This window comes from Gordionus sp. m RMFG-2023, chromosome 1 (assembly GCF_954871325.1).
Source record: "Gordionus sp. m RMFG-2023 chromosome 1, tfGorSpeb1-WG-v2, whole genome shotgun sequence".
Taxonomy (NCBI): domain Eukaryota; kingdom Metazoa; phylum Nematomorpha; class Gordioida; order Chordodea; family Parachordodidae; genus Gordionus; species Gordionus sp. m RMFG-2023.
In genome coordinates this window covers 44590678-44606520 of record NC_088775.1, presented here as the reverse complement: position 1 = coordinate 44606520, position 15843 = coordinate 44590678, and the positions used below count along the sequence as shown (strand labels likewise).

General features: G+C 25.0%; 1 protein-coding gene across 5 annotated transcripts in view; it reads right to left on the bottom strand.

Annotated features, from left to right (window-relative positions):
- LOC135931492 (myosin heavy chain, striated muscle-like) overlaps positions 1-11690 on the bottom strand; it is a 43191-nt gene extending 31501 nt beyond the window's left edge. For 4 of the 5 annotated variants that reach the window (XM_065468636.1, XM_065468639.1, XM_065468640.1 and 1 more), the window contains exon 1: positions 11592-11690. The gene's annotated coding sequence lies outside the window, so the exon portion shown is untranslated. The remainder of the gene's footprint in view (positions 1-11591) is intronic. The other variant, XM_065468637.1, reaches the window with a different exon arrangement.
- Between the last annotated feature and the right edge of the window lie 4153 nt (positions 11691-15843).

Here is a 15843-nt window from a genome sequence, read left to right as displayed (position 1 = left end):
ATAGTCTGGCCCTTTTGAATATTCATAGGCATTTGACGCCAAGCACGGATGAGATAATTGAAAAATTAGCTCAATCCCAACGAAGATTGGATTTTACATTATAAAAATATAATGTTTCTATAATATTTTTTGTGCAATCATTTTTTAATGTCTTATATATTTTTCTTTTACATAAAAAATATAAATATTCATATTTCCAACATTTAAATTTTTTATACTTTATATATAAATTTTTAAGGCTCAAAAAAATTTAAATTTCTATTATGGGTTATTTATTTTATAGTCATTCATATCCTGGTTATATCCACTTAATATTTTATAATTCAGATTTATTTAAAGTATTTATATGCCGCCGGTTATATCCGTTTAATATTTTTTAATTCAAATTTATTTTTATATACCGGTTTATATATTTAATTTTTTATAATTCATATTAATTTAAATTTGTATATTAGAAATAGTTATTAGTCATAATAAATTTATGCTTGATATTTTTAAATAACAATAATTTTATTTTAAAAAATTTTACCCCTAATAAAAAAATATATTATGAAATTTGAAATTAATATTTAAAATTAATAATACCAAAATTTCCAATTTATCGGAGGTCAGCTTGTGACATTCAACGTTATTTGAATAATATATTTGTAATATAAAAATATAACGTATTATTTATATTTAATATTATATAAAAGGTCAGTTAAATTCGCAAGGTCTAAAAGTCGAAAGGCTTGTTAATACGAATGGCTAAAAAATAATATTGAAAATAAAAATAACAAAGAAAATGTTTAATGAGATATTTGATTGATTTATTGCTTTTTTTAGAGAAAAAATATTATAATAACATTACATTATAATATATTAAAAATATTAAAATTTTAAGATCTTTTCAATTTTTTTATTAATTCTTTAAAATAATTTGCGGTTTTTAAAAATTAATTTTATTATATTAATTTTTAAATTAATATTTGGTTATGATTTTATATAATAAGTAAGTGTAAATATATTGTAATTACTTGATAAAGAAGTAAATGAGAAACATAAATTTTTTAAGGTATTTTTATTTGAGAAAGCATTTAAGAGGGGAAAGGCTAACATCATAAACGTAATTTTGAATATAATTATATCATTAAAGTCAGAATTTAACCGCTTAGATGTATTTTTTTACGTTTCCGGTTCACAAAATAAATTTTTTGTCGCGAAAGACAATTATAGGGGAAAGGCTAACATCTTAAACGTAATTTTGAATATATTTATATCATTGAACTCAGAATTTAATTCTCTATCCAAAACCGCTTAGATGTATTTTTTTACGTTTCCGGTTCATAAAATAAATTTTTTCTCGCGAAAGACATTTATAGGGGAAAGGCTAACATTTTAAAAGTAATTTTGAATATATTTATATCATTGAACTCAGAATTTACTTCTCTATCCAAAACCGCGTATATGTATTTTTTTACGTTTCCGGTTCACAAAATAAATTTTTTGTCGCGAAAGACTTTTATAGAGGAAAGGCTAACATCTTAAAAGTAATTTTGAATATAATTATATCATTGAACTCAGAATTTAATTCTTTATCCAAAACCGCTTAGATGTATTTTTTTACGTTTCCGGTTCACAAAATAATTTTTTTGTTGCGAAAGACTTTTATAGGGGAAAGGCTAAGATCTTAAATGTAATTTTGAATTTATTTATATAATTGAATTCAGAATTTAATTCTCTATCCAAAACCGCTTAGATATATTTTTTACGCTTCCGGTTCACAAAATAAATTTTTTGTCGTGAAAGACTTTTATAGGGGAAATGCTAACATCTTAAACGTAATTTTGAATATATTTATATTATTGAATTCAGAATTTAATTCTCTATCCAAAACCGCTTAGATGTATTTTTTTACGTTTCCGGTTCACAAAATAAATTTTTTGTCGCGAAAGACTTTTATAGGGGAAAGGCTAACATCTTAAAAGTAATTTTGAATATAATTATATCATTGAACTCAGAATTTAATTCTTTATCCAAAACCGCTTAGATGTATTTTTTTACGTTTCCGGTTCACAAAATAATTTTTTTGTTGCGAAAGACTTTTATAGGGGAAAGGCTAACATCTTAAACGTAATTTTGAATTTATTTATATCACTGAATTCAGAATTTAATTCTCTATCCAAAACCGCTTAGATGTATTTTTTTACGTTTCCGGTTCACAAAATAAATTTTTTGTCGCGAAAGACTTTTATAGGGGAAAGGCTAACATCTTAAACGTAATTTTGAATATATTTATATCATTGAATTCAGAATTTAATTCTCTATCCAAAACCGCTTAGATGTATTTTTTTACGTTTCCGGTTCACAAAATAAATTTTTTGTTGCGAAAGACTTTTATAGGGGAAAGGCTAAGATCTTAAACGTAATTTTGAATATAATTATATCATTGAACTCAGAATTTAATTCTCTATCCAAAACCGCTTAGATGTATTTTTTTACGTTTCCGGTTCACAAAATAAATATTTTGTCGCGAAAGACTTTTATAGGGGAAATGCTAACATCTTAAACGTAATTTTGAATATATTTATATCATTGAATTCAGAATTTAATTCTCTATCCAAAACCGCTTAGATGTATTTTTTTACGTTTCCGGTTCACAAAATAAATATTTTGTCGCGAAAGACTTTTATAGGGGAAATGCTAACATCTTAAACGTAATTTTAAATATATTTATATCATTGAATTCAGAATTTAATTCTCTATCCAAAACCGCTTAGATGTATTTTTTTACGTTTCCGGTTCACAAAATAAATTTTTTGTCGCGAAAGACTTTTACAGGGGAAAGGCTAACATCTTAAAAGTAATTTTGAATATAATTATATCATTGAACTCAGAATTTAATTCTTTATCCAAAACCGCTTAGATGTATTTTTTTACGTTTCCGGTTCACAAAATAATTTTTTTGTTGCGAAAGACTTTTATAGGGGAAAGGCTAAGATCTTAAACGTAATTTTGAATATAATTATATCATTGAACTCAGAATTTAATTCTCTATCCAAAACCGCTTAGATGTATTTTTTCCGGTTCACAAAATAAATTTTTTGTCGCGAAAGACATTTATAGGGGAAAGGCTAACATCTTAAACGTAATTTTGAATTTATTTATATCACTGAATTCAGAATTTAATTCTCTATCCAAAACCGCTTTACCGGAAAAAATACATCTAAGCGGTTTTGGATAGAGAATTAAATTCTGAGTTCAATAATATAATTATATTCAAAATTACGTTTATGATGTTAGCCTTTCCCCTATAAATGTCTTTCGCGACAAAAAATTTATTTTGTGAACCGAAAACGTAAAAAATACATCTAAGCGGTTTTGGATAGAGAATTAAATTCTGAGTTCAATGATATAATTATATTCAAAATTTCGTTTAAGATGTTAGCCTTTCCCCTATAAATGTCTTTCGCGACAAAAAATTTATTTTGTGAACCGGAAACGTAAAAAAATACATCTAAGCGGTTTTGGATAGAGAATTAAATTCTGAGTTCAATGATATAATTATATTCAAAATTTCGTTTAAGATGTTAGCCTTTCCCCTATAAATGTCTTTCGCGACAAAAAATTTATTTTGTGAACCGGAAACGTAAAAAAATACATCTAAGCGGTTTTGGATAGAGAATTAAATTCTGAGTTCAATGATATAATTATATTCAAAATTACGTTTAAGATGTTAGCCTTTCCCCTCTTAAATGCTTTCTCAAAATACCTTAAAAAATTTATGTTTTCATTTACTTCTTTATCAAGTAATTACAATATATTTATACTTACTAAATATATAAAATCATAACCAAATATTAATTTAATTAAAAAAATATTAATTTAAAAATTAATATAATAAAATTAATTTTTAAAAACCGCTAATTATTTCTAAGAATTAATAAAAAAATTAAAAAGATCTTAAAATTTCCATATTTTTAATATATTATAATGTAATGTTATTATAATATTTTTTCCAGAGACCTGCAGGCCCGGCCCTAAGCCCGGCCCGTATTTTAAATTTTTTAAATATACCCGGGCCGGGCCTAAAAATTTTTTTTTAAATATATCCGGGCCGGGCCTAAGATTGTTAAACCCGGGCCGGGCCTTAATATTTTATATAAAAATTTTTACATTATGAGTTAATGGTTATAAGATTATATTATATTATAGTTATGATTAATATAATATTGGGTGATGGTTAACACACCTAACACCCACAGATCGATCTAATTATTAATTTCCTGCAAATTTATTCAAAATATTAATATATTTTTTTATAATTCATATCTAAATTTTTACAACATATTGTACCAAAACAATCAAATAAAGGAATATCTTAAATAAGCCCCAATATTCAAGTATTAATAATATATTTTTTATAATTCATATCTAAATTTTTAGAATATTTACCAAAACAATCAAATAAAGAAATATCATGGCACAAAATACTAATGATACAATTAATAAAATTAAAAATAATATTTATTCTTTTAGAAATACAAATAATAATTTAAAATCTGTAATATGGGCTAAATTTAACATCATCATAGATGAAAATAAAAAAAACATTGGCTACGTACAATGTAAGAATTGTTCAAGTATATTATCTTATAATTATAAACATGGTACATCACATCTAAAAAGACATAAATGTGATGGTAAATCCATGAAAATTAATAAAAAAATTTTTACACCTGAAAAACCAACCTTTAAAAATTATAAAATAAATTATATTAATATTGTGCAATTAGATTATATTTTCAAAATACTATTTATTATACATGCATTTTTTTAAATAGCTATTTATTTTTATTTTATATATTAAATAGTAAATTAAATACAATATATTATATTCTCAAAATATTTTCCATTTTTATAAATTAAATATTAGTTTTATTTTTTTTAAATGCAATATAAAATATAGTATATGCTCAAAATATTATTACCATTTTTATGAATATTAGTTTTATTTTTATAAATGCAAAAAATATAGTATATGCTCAAAATATCCATTTTTATAAATAACAGTTTTATAATTTTTATAAATTCAATATAATATTCTCAAAATATTAGCTTTTTCATGTATTTTTTAAATAATAAGCGATAATACTCGCTGAAAAATATGGTAAAATACCTCATAGGTGAATTTTTGTATATACCAGGTCGAATACAATTTTAAAAAATTCCGAGCCGGGCCTGAATTTTTTAAATCCGGGCCGGGCCGTAAAAATTTTTTTTTTAATTTATCCGGGCCGGGCCTTAAATCTTTAAATCCGGGCCGGGCTATAAAAAAATTTTATAAAAAATATCCGGGCCGGGCCGGGCCTAAAAAATTTAAAACCGGGCCGGGCTTTGCAAATGGTGCCTCTGCAGGTCTCTGATTTTTTCTCTAAAAAAAGCAATAAATCAATCAAATATCTCATTAAACATTTTCTTTGTTATTTTTATTTTCAATATTATTTTTTAGCCTTTCTTATTACCAAGCCTTTCGACTTATAGACCTACCCGTTAAATTGAATAATTATTTATAGAATAATATATATATATATATATATAAGAATTAAGAATAAAAAGTTACCATTGACCATATATTATGAGGTTTCTTCAAGATAAGTGGTTTTCGGTCAAGTTAAATATCAAATAGAATTGTATAAAAAAAATTTTTTTAAAAAAAATAATATATTTTAGAAATTATGGGTGATATTTCAAAAGTTACATTAAACGAATTCCGTAAAGAGAAAACTTCTTTAGGCCATTTCCAGACAGAACGTTTTTTCAATTTTTGAGTAATATTACCAGCCTTCCAAAAAACTAAAGAATAAATTTTTATATATAATATAATATTTTAAAATAACAATCCGGAGCCACATTTCAAGAGGACATTTAGTTATTAAAATCAAACCAGTTTGTTTTCTATATACGATTAAAAAATAGGGATCTGGATTGTTTTTTTTTAAATATTATATTATATAAAAATATAAATTCGTTAGTTTTTTTTGGAAAGCTGGTAACATTACCCAAAAATCGCTTTGAAAAAAAGTTCTGTCTGGAAATAGTTTAGATGATTATTTGGATTATATTAAATATATTTTGAATATAAAGAATATTCCTCAAACAGATGCAACTTTGAAAAAATTATTCATACATATGAAGGAATAAATATATTAACAGATATAAAAAAAATACTATTTCCAAGGAAAATTGATGATGTGGTATAAGCAGATTTATATAAAATTGAAAAACAACTTTTCAAAGACGAAACTGTCTTGGCATCAAGAATTAATTTTATTATATTAAGTCGCGAACCAACAAAATCAGTAATTAGTTATTTAAAAAATATAAAAGAACTAGCCCGTAGAAGTGAATTAAAGATAATACAGAACTACGAATTTGTGATCAATTAATAACTGGATTAAAGATGTTGCAACTAGATAAAAAACTACTGTTAAGATACCCAGATACTAGAGATGAAGAACAACCGTTAAGCCTAAACAAGGTTATAGAAATGGCTTTAGCGATGAAACAGGCAGACTTAGAAATAAATAATACTAAAATGGTTTATAAAATCAAAGAGACAACTAAACATAATTAATGATAATAAAAAACGAAATCAAAATGATAACAATCGGCAGTATAATGATAATGATAATCGGCAATATCTAAATGATAATAAAGCATACGTAAAAAGACCAGTTCAAGGTTATAATAACTACCACAATAATAATAACACAAAAAATCGTGCTATATTTGTAATTGTTTTCGGAATTTTCCAGCATACGGAAAAACGTGCAGCAAATGTAAGAGATTAAACCACTATGCCGTGTGTTGTAAAAATGGAGGAAAAGTTTAAGATACAAATTACAATAGTAACGAGTGGATTCAGATTTCTCAAGAAAAAAAGTCTACAAATATGAACAGCACCCAACAATTATGGCATTAATAAACAACCATGAAATTAAAATGGAATATGATACAGGTGCAGTAACCATCATTAATGCAACAATATGGAATAAAATTGGGAGGTCAAAACTTAGAATGGTTTGAGCCAAACTACATATAGAAACAATACAATAAAAATTATGGGAGATACTTGATAATAAATTAGGATTAATAAAAAATGTAGACCAGTAAAACTACAATTAGTAGAAAATATAAAACCAATAGATCTATTATCAGCAAGAAGAGTACCGTTGCCTTTAAAAGTTGAAATTGAAAATGATCTGACATAATAAAGAAAATAGATCCATCAACAAGAGTTACCTGGAGTACTTCAATGGTAGTGGTACATAAAACTTCAGGTGAACTATGATTATGTGGTGATTTCAAGTAACATTGAATAAATTTTACTAAAAGATTATCATATTCTACCAACGTTTGAAGGTTAATAGCAAAGATTGCTAATGGAAATAAGTATGTAACATTAAATCTAAAAGACGCATATCTACAAATGAGTATTGACGAAGAATCATAAGAATTATTAACTATGGTAACTATGGATACTATCGCTATTTATGATGATAACCTTTTGGTATAGCTACAGCACCAATAATATTTTAACTCTATATGGATGATTTACTGGCTGACTAAAGTTACAGCAGTTTATTTAGCCGATGCTATTGTCAAAGGAAAATGATACAGAACATGTAGAGAATGTAAATCAAGTCCTCAAAAAATTACAAAAAGCGGGATTAAAAGTCAAAACAATCAAAATAAATTTTATGAAGGAAAAAGTATCATATTTAGGATACATAATAGATGAAAATGGAATACACCCAGATAATAAGAAAATAATAGCAATACAAAAATATCCAACTCCAAATAAACATGACATAAAATCATTTTTGTATATTATACTATCATACATCGTTCATATTAAACTTACATGGAATGCCGACATAATAAATATTAAATTGAATTGGGTTAATGAAAGAACAAAAGGAATAGTAACAGAAAAAAATACTATGCAATTTTATAAACGGACCTCGAGTTAATATTAAAATCAGATGCATCTAACTAAGGATTTAGAGTTGTACTCCTGCAAAAATATAATAATGGAGACGAATTTACAATAGCGTACACCTCAAGAACTTTAAAAGAATTATTCTACAATAGACAAAGAAGCTAAAGCAATAAAAAACAGCGTATAAAAATTTCATAACTATTTGCATGGATGTAAGTTTGTAATATAAACTGACGATAAATCTCTAGAGATTTAGTTTATTAACAAATCAAAGATTATTATGTAGTTCCTAAAATTATCCGCATGATTACGATATTATGTACAAAAAAGGCGCGAATAATATAATTGCAGATGCTTTATCGCGAAATCCAGTAAAGAAAAATAATGATAGAATAACAAGCGAAAATAAAACAGTGATTTATATAAGAAATCTTACTTATGACACATTAACTCTATCTAGAAAAGAACTTAGAGAAGAAACCGCAAAAGATCCAATCTTAAGAAGGGTAAAAATATTAATAAATGGTACAAATATACAAAATCAAGCATCAGAATTATTAGCTTTTAGAACAAGAATAGATGACGACGTTATATTATTTTAAAATGGCAGATTATTATTGCGTACTCACTTCAAAAAAAGTTTTACTTATATTGCACACTGAACATTCGGGTATTACATCAATGAAATCCATTACGAAATAAAGGTGTTAAAAAACGAGTTAACAGCTGTATAGTCAAAAACAACGCAAAGATATACCAGGTGTTGCTGTATACCTGTGGAATCCGCAGTAGCAACCCTGGGAAAGGGTACATTTAGATTGCCGGACCACTGGAGGGATTTTATTGGCTGGTAGGAATCGATGAGTACTCAAAACGAATCGAGATCGATAGAATAAAAGATACAAGAATTTAATAAAAAGATTAGAAAAAAGGGTTAATCGATATGGTATTCCACGTCAAATTGTAAACGACAATGGTCCACAATTTATTTCAAATGAATTTGATAAATGGTGTAAAAACAAGAATATACAACATATAAAAAATATACGGTATCATCCGAGACGTATTGGTTAGGTAGAAAGATGCATTCACATTAACAAAATCGATATTTCGAAAATAGAGAACAAACGAATGATTGGGAAAAATGCCTAATGAAGTGATATTTACATAGAAATTCAAAACACTCATCAACGGGGCGAATACGAGCAAAGATATTTTTAGGAAAGAGACTAAATATATTATTTGACTGGGTCAAACCTATTATAAACTTCTGTAGTGACCTAATCAGTTAGACAAAGGAATACATGTATATTTGGGAGAAAACGATTTAGTTTGGATAAAAAGTCCAATTGAAAAAGGATGGCATGAAGGAAAGAAGAAGATAAAATAGAAACAATTAAACCAAGTCAAGAAGGAATTCAAAACCGATATCCAACGAGGTAACGAAAGTAAACAAAAATATTAATTAACGAACTTGAATGGTGGGAAATAAGATATGTTATATTTTATTTTTAAAAGGTTATAATATTCAACGTTATTTGAATAATATATTTGTCATACAATAATATAGCATATTTATATTTACAAATAAAAGGTCTGTTAAATTGAATAATATTGAATAGAACATATATATATAAGAATTGAGAATAAAAAATTACCATTGACCATATATTATGAGATTTCTTCAAGATATAAAAAGGGTGTTATTTTTCCGATAGCTAACCCACTTTATTTTATAATTGGTCTAAATATATTGAATGTTTCGAAGCTTCTTACTACATATGATTAAATGTCACTTCACTTATAAAGTGACTATCACTACATATAAATATAAATATTTTTTATCTTTTTCTCAAATATTTTTTTTTATAATTCTTAGGTGTTTTATATCATCAGTCAATAGCCATTACCAGTAACACCACAGTTATTCTGGAGTAAATAACCATGCCAAGTGTAACCCTTATACATTTGAACTTTCTTATTACAGCCATCCAAAGGACAGCAGTACAAGCCTTTCCAAAGGAACTAAGATTTCCACCCTATGCTATGAGGGAACAAATTATTTTTTTGACCGGTGGGTTATTCCAACTCCACAGGGGTCCAGGTGTGGCCATTGTTCGTATTATACACTAGTTGGAATTCACTGGATGAATGACCTTTTCTGTCACCTCTGTACTAATTATATTATATTATTCTGTTAGACTATGTATATTCATTTCCTGTTAACTATATATTTGAGTTCTGTATATGTGTTTCCTAAATATGAATGATGTATTTTGAAAAATAATATTGCAATATTACTATAAATATATAAATGATTTAACATTATAAATAATAACCCATAAGGTTAAAATTAAATTTGTAAATCATAGATGATTGTATAATATTAAAAAAAGGTAATGAGTATATTAAAAAAATAACATATTGAATTTGTAAGTGGCCAATATCAACCTAATATTACTAACATCAGATTGGCCTCTAAAATTGGAATCAGTAATAGAGGTTTGCAACTGAAAGTTTTTTGGCTCAGCCCATATTTTACTAATTTTTTTTTAAAATTAGAGCCTAAACCAAAATAATTGAACGCCAAAATAAACAACTATTTATAATCTTGGAGAGTAGTTAAATTCAAAAACATTATAATTTATGAATTATTACTTTTTCAAAAAATCAAATCAAATATATAATATACAAAAATAAATTTCCAAACTTTGCCTGACCTGGCCCCTTAAATTTTTTTTCAGATTTTGCAAAAACTGGGCAAGGTAGGTCAAACTCTAAAAAGTATATCTGTAATAATTATCATTGGTATAAGAGGGTAAGACATTAATTGACCTGGGGGAGTATAGAAGCTATTGCCTTAATTAATAAGTAGTCAGTAGTCTTATTGTACTTGAACATGATTTAAATTTATTAAACTAATATATTAAAAAATATAGGATTTGGATTATATTTTTAAAAAAGTTGAGCTATTTTAAGTTAACATGATTATAAATTTTTTAGCAGCTAGACTTTCTAGGATTATATCATTTTTTTAAATATAGCTATAAAAATCTCATTGTATTTTATATATTTGATATATATTTTTTTCTTAATTAAATACATTGATTAATTAAAATTTTAAATTAACATGATAAATCAAAAATATTTTGCAGTAAAACTAACTAATATATTATATCAAATGTATAATAAATATTCCTAAAAGTATACTATCTTATATATCCAAGCCTGAAATAATGTCATAAAGATTTTTATTACTAATTAAGATAATTACGTGATAAGTGATATATAGCGCTTTTGCCCTCTAGCGTTGAAGATTCAACAGAGCTACCCTAGGTTTTCCTCATTTCCATCTAATTGGAACAATTAAATTTGGGTATAAAAGTAAAAATATGAGGAGCCCTCCACACGTTTGTGGGCAAGCCACACGTACTTGTAGGCACAACTTGCTTAAACCTCTATAGGCTTTAATTTAAAAGGACTGGGACAAAGAAAGTGCCTATACCCAAAAACTACAATATAATTTAATTACTTTAAGGGTGGGTGGTGGATCATTTTTAATTTAAAAATTTTAATACAAATTTTAGTAAGGAAAATTAAAGAATACTTCCAGAAAAAAGTTGAATAATTGTTGATAGGGAACCTTTAGATAATGATATGTGAGCAAAGAACTTCAAAATACGTTTTCATTTGGGGTAACTTTTTTTGATGCGGAAAAGTTTTTTGATGGATCTTTTATTGTTAATATTGAGATGATATAAATACTAACGGTGTAACTACTGATTTGACAGGTAGATAATTGACAGGTAAAATTTATTTTTATTTCCTATCAATTTTATTTTAAAAATATAAATAAAATGTTTTTATTATGTAAATCAAATTTATCCATAAATAATTATATCTAAATAAATAAAATAGAATAAGGAAAAAATTGTAGTTCATAAATTTAAAATATGTATAGCAGATATGTTACATATAAAATATAACATACATAATAAATTCTAAAAATCATAAATATATTTCCGTTAGAAGGCGTAATATATTAAAAATTTAGTTTTTAATTAAAAAAAATATGAATTATAAGAGCATAATTCTTTATTTTGGATTAATTTATTTGGTACAAACTATATAATCATAAAATGAAAAAAATTTTAAGTTTCCATCATTATTTTTTGAGTTATGATGTCAATTCTCAGTTTAGTCAATTTTTTTTAGATTTTTAGGATTTTAGAAATGTCTAATTTTTTTAACTCATTTTGAGTAAACTTACTCATATAAACATAAAATGAAAAGATATTTTAAGTTTCCGTCATTATTATTTGAGTTAAAATGTCAAATCTCAGTTTCGTCGGTTTTTTTTTATATTTTTGGAATTTTAAAAATATCTTATTTATTTGACTGATTTTGTGTAAACTTACTCATTAATACATAAAATTAAGAAATATTTTAAATTTCCGACGTTATCATTTGAGTTATGATTTCAATTCTCAGTTTAGTCAATATTTTTTAGATTTTTGGGATTTTAAAAATATTTTATTTTTTTGACTCATTTTATGTAAACTTACTCATATAAATATAAAATGAAAAAAATTTCAAGTTTCCGTCATTACCTTGTGAATTATAACCAAATAAGAAATCTTTCTCTTATATTTTTCACAATTTTTTAACGCATAATAGTAACGATGAAGAATTACAATATTGTCAATATTTGGCTGTGGCTCAAGTAATTCTAAAATATTATGATTTTTAATTTGCTTTTCTTTAAAAAATAAATTATATTCGATCCTCTTAGCTTTCCAGTCCAGGCTCCGCAATCATCCTCTAAGACTGACTTTTCGCTAACATTTTTTAATATTTTAAATTTATTATTAATTACAAAAACTTTATTATTTTTTACCCCATTGGGTATTAAATTCAATACTTTTATAGGATGTAAAAATAGAGACATTAATTCATCAGTTTTTAAATATTTACCAAAATTATTAAAACCTTCCCCAGCCATAGAACTTTCTTCAATAGGGGTAGCTTTAATGTCTAAAGCTATTTTAGAAGGATAAAGTGCTATAGATGTCGAAAGCTAATTGGACGGAGAAAGTGGTATATATAAATATTCGGCAAATTTTTAGATTGTGCTTCAATTGGATTCTTTAACTCTCCATACAAAATTAGTAGGTTTAAAAAAAATCCAAGTTTCCATCATTATTTTTTGAGTTATGACGTCAATTTTCAGTTTAGTCAATCTTTTTTAGATTTTTGGGATTTTAAAAATATTTTATTTTTTGACTCATTTTGTGTAGGCTTACTCATATAAACATAAAATGAAAAAAATTTCAAGTTTCCATCATTATTTTTTGAGTTATGATGTCAATTCTCAGTTTAGTCAATTTTTTTTAGATTTTTGGGATTTTAAAAATATTTCATTTTTTTGACTCATAAATAATTGCATTAATTTATAGTTGTTATTGAATCGGAAAACTAGTTTACTTCAGTTAAAATTTAGAAGCCCTTAAAAGGGCCGTTGGGTATTTATTGGTTTTAAAATAGACATTAGGTATTTTTAAAAAAGTCTGTCTTGGGTAAATTAATATATGAAGAGCCGTACAATTCATTTTTTTTCTGAACTACAAATGTTTTTTAATGAATATGCTTCCGGTCAAATGTAGTTATTAATTTTGTTTAAATGACTTACATAATTATGTTGCACACCTGTGGCTTTAAATAATTTTTATTGTATAAATTAAATATAAAAACTGAAGTGGGACTCAAACAAATTTCAAAGTTATAAAAAGTTATTAATTTTTATTAAATTAGTAAATATTTAATGTATACATTACATAAAATGGTACTCGAAATATTATTGCACTTACATAATATTTTATTTACCATTCTATAAATGTTATTTACAGATATGGGAAAAAGTTGTGAACACCATCTCCATCTAGAGTATTTCCACTTTCTAGAACACCTTTTCAGGGTTGGGCAGTATCGCGGATATTTGTATCTTTTTTAAAATTTTGGAAAGTATCTTGTATCCAGTATCTAAGATACATATTATTTAATAGTATATGTATCTTAACCAACTTTGTATTCAAAAAGATACAGATACTTTAAAAAAATTTTTATATTGGTTAATTTAAATAGTATTAAAATTTAAAATGATATTGTTTTAAGATTTAAATGAAAAATTTAATCAAAATTTACGTATTTTAAGATAATTTTTGATATATGACGTTGGTCGTCATATAGCAATTTGCTAACAATTAGAACTACCATATTTGAATCGTTTTATATCTGTCTATTTAATTACGGAAGAAGAAAATAAAATAATATGTTTATCTTCGTCTTCAGTTGATTCTTCAACCGAAAATTATAACAATAAATTTAAACTAAGCATACTTAATGGCAAATTTTTTGAAGTACTTCAAGATGATTATAATAAAGTTACTGCAGAATGTAAAGAATGCCACAAACCTATAAATGGTTCTGCGGATTCGTCATCAAATTTTGTCAAGCATCTAAAAGTATAATATATAATTATATAATGAATCACATTTATAATCATATTCATTATCATTTCATATTTCATATCTGTTGCTAAATTTAGAAGTATTTTAAAATAAATTTTCATATTGATAAAAATCATTTATGAAATGAATAAGAAAATTAATATTGATAAAAAAAGAGGTTGTTAATTTGAACACTAGGCCAAAATATAATCCAAATATTTGGGCCACCATTTTTATATAATAGATAGTACTTAACAATATTTAATCCACCATGTGTTTTTTTAAATTTTTACATATATGCTTAAAATATATAATTTTACATAAAATATTTATAAAATTTTAATGAGTATTAATTATTATTTATAAATAAGACAAAAGTTTCATAAATATTTTATTATAAATATATTCATCTAATTTTATCATTAAAAGTAGAATTTTTTACAAAAAAATTAGTAAATATCTAATATAAAATATTTTATTATTTGTTTCACTTATTGAAACGTCATCTGGAATCATATAAAAATTATATGACCCATCATAAAATATCACACAAACAGAAAAACAAAAAGAAATAGTGAAAACTACATCATTAACTCAAAAAAATTAGAATTTTCAAATGATAATAAGAAAAAAATATCTCAAGATAAATTTAATAATTTATTAACTTCTTGTTGTAAAAGGAATGCATCCATTATCCATAGTTGAGCAAAAGGAATTTGTCAAAATGATGGAAGGTAAATTCAATTTTTTTTTCTCTTATCCTTATTTCTTCTACTTGTCAATTTATTAGAAATATTATCCTGTATTGGAAATCCAATTAAAATTTTTTCTCGAAGATCTTTGCAAAGAAAAATTGATGAAAGCTTCATACATGAAACTGATAATTTAAAACAGTTATTGAAAGCTCAGACATACATCTGCACTACTGCAGATATTTGGTCTACTATGACTAGAAGCTTTCTTGGAATGACTTGTCAGTGGGTAATGAAATAATATGCTATTTTATTTATAAATTCAATTAAATAAATATTTAAATAAGCTCTCAAGTGATAGTTTACAAAGACAATCTCTGACCCTTGTTGTGAGAAGATTTTCAGGAAGCCACACCTACGATAAAATAGCAGAATTAGTTGATGAAATTCATCGTGACTTTGGTATTGACGAAAAAGTTATAGCAACTGTTACAGATAACGGCTCTAACTTTAAGAAAGCTTTCAAGGAGTTTGGATATTCTATGGAAGCTGTAGAGAATAACTTTGACATCAATGATGATGAATGTATAGAATTCAAAATCATTGAAAGTATTCTTTAATACTTCTTTAAAATTTATTATGATATTGTAAATTTAGTAAA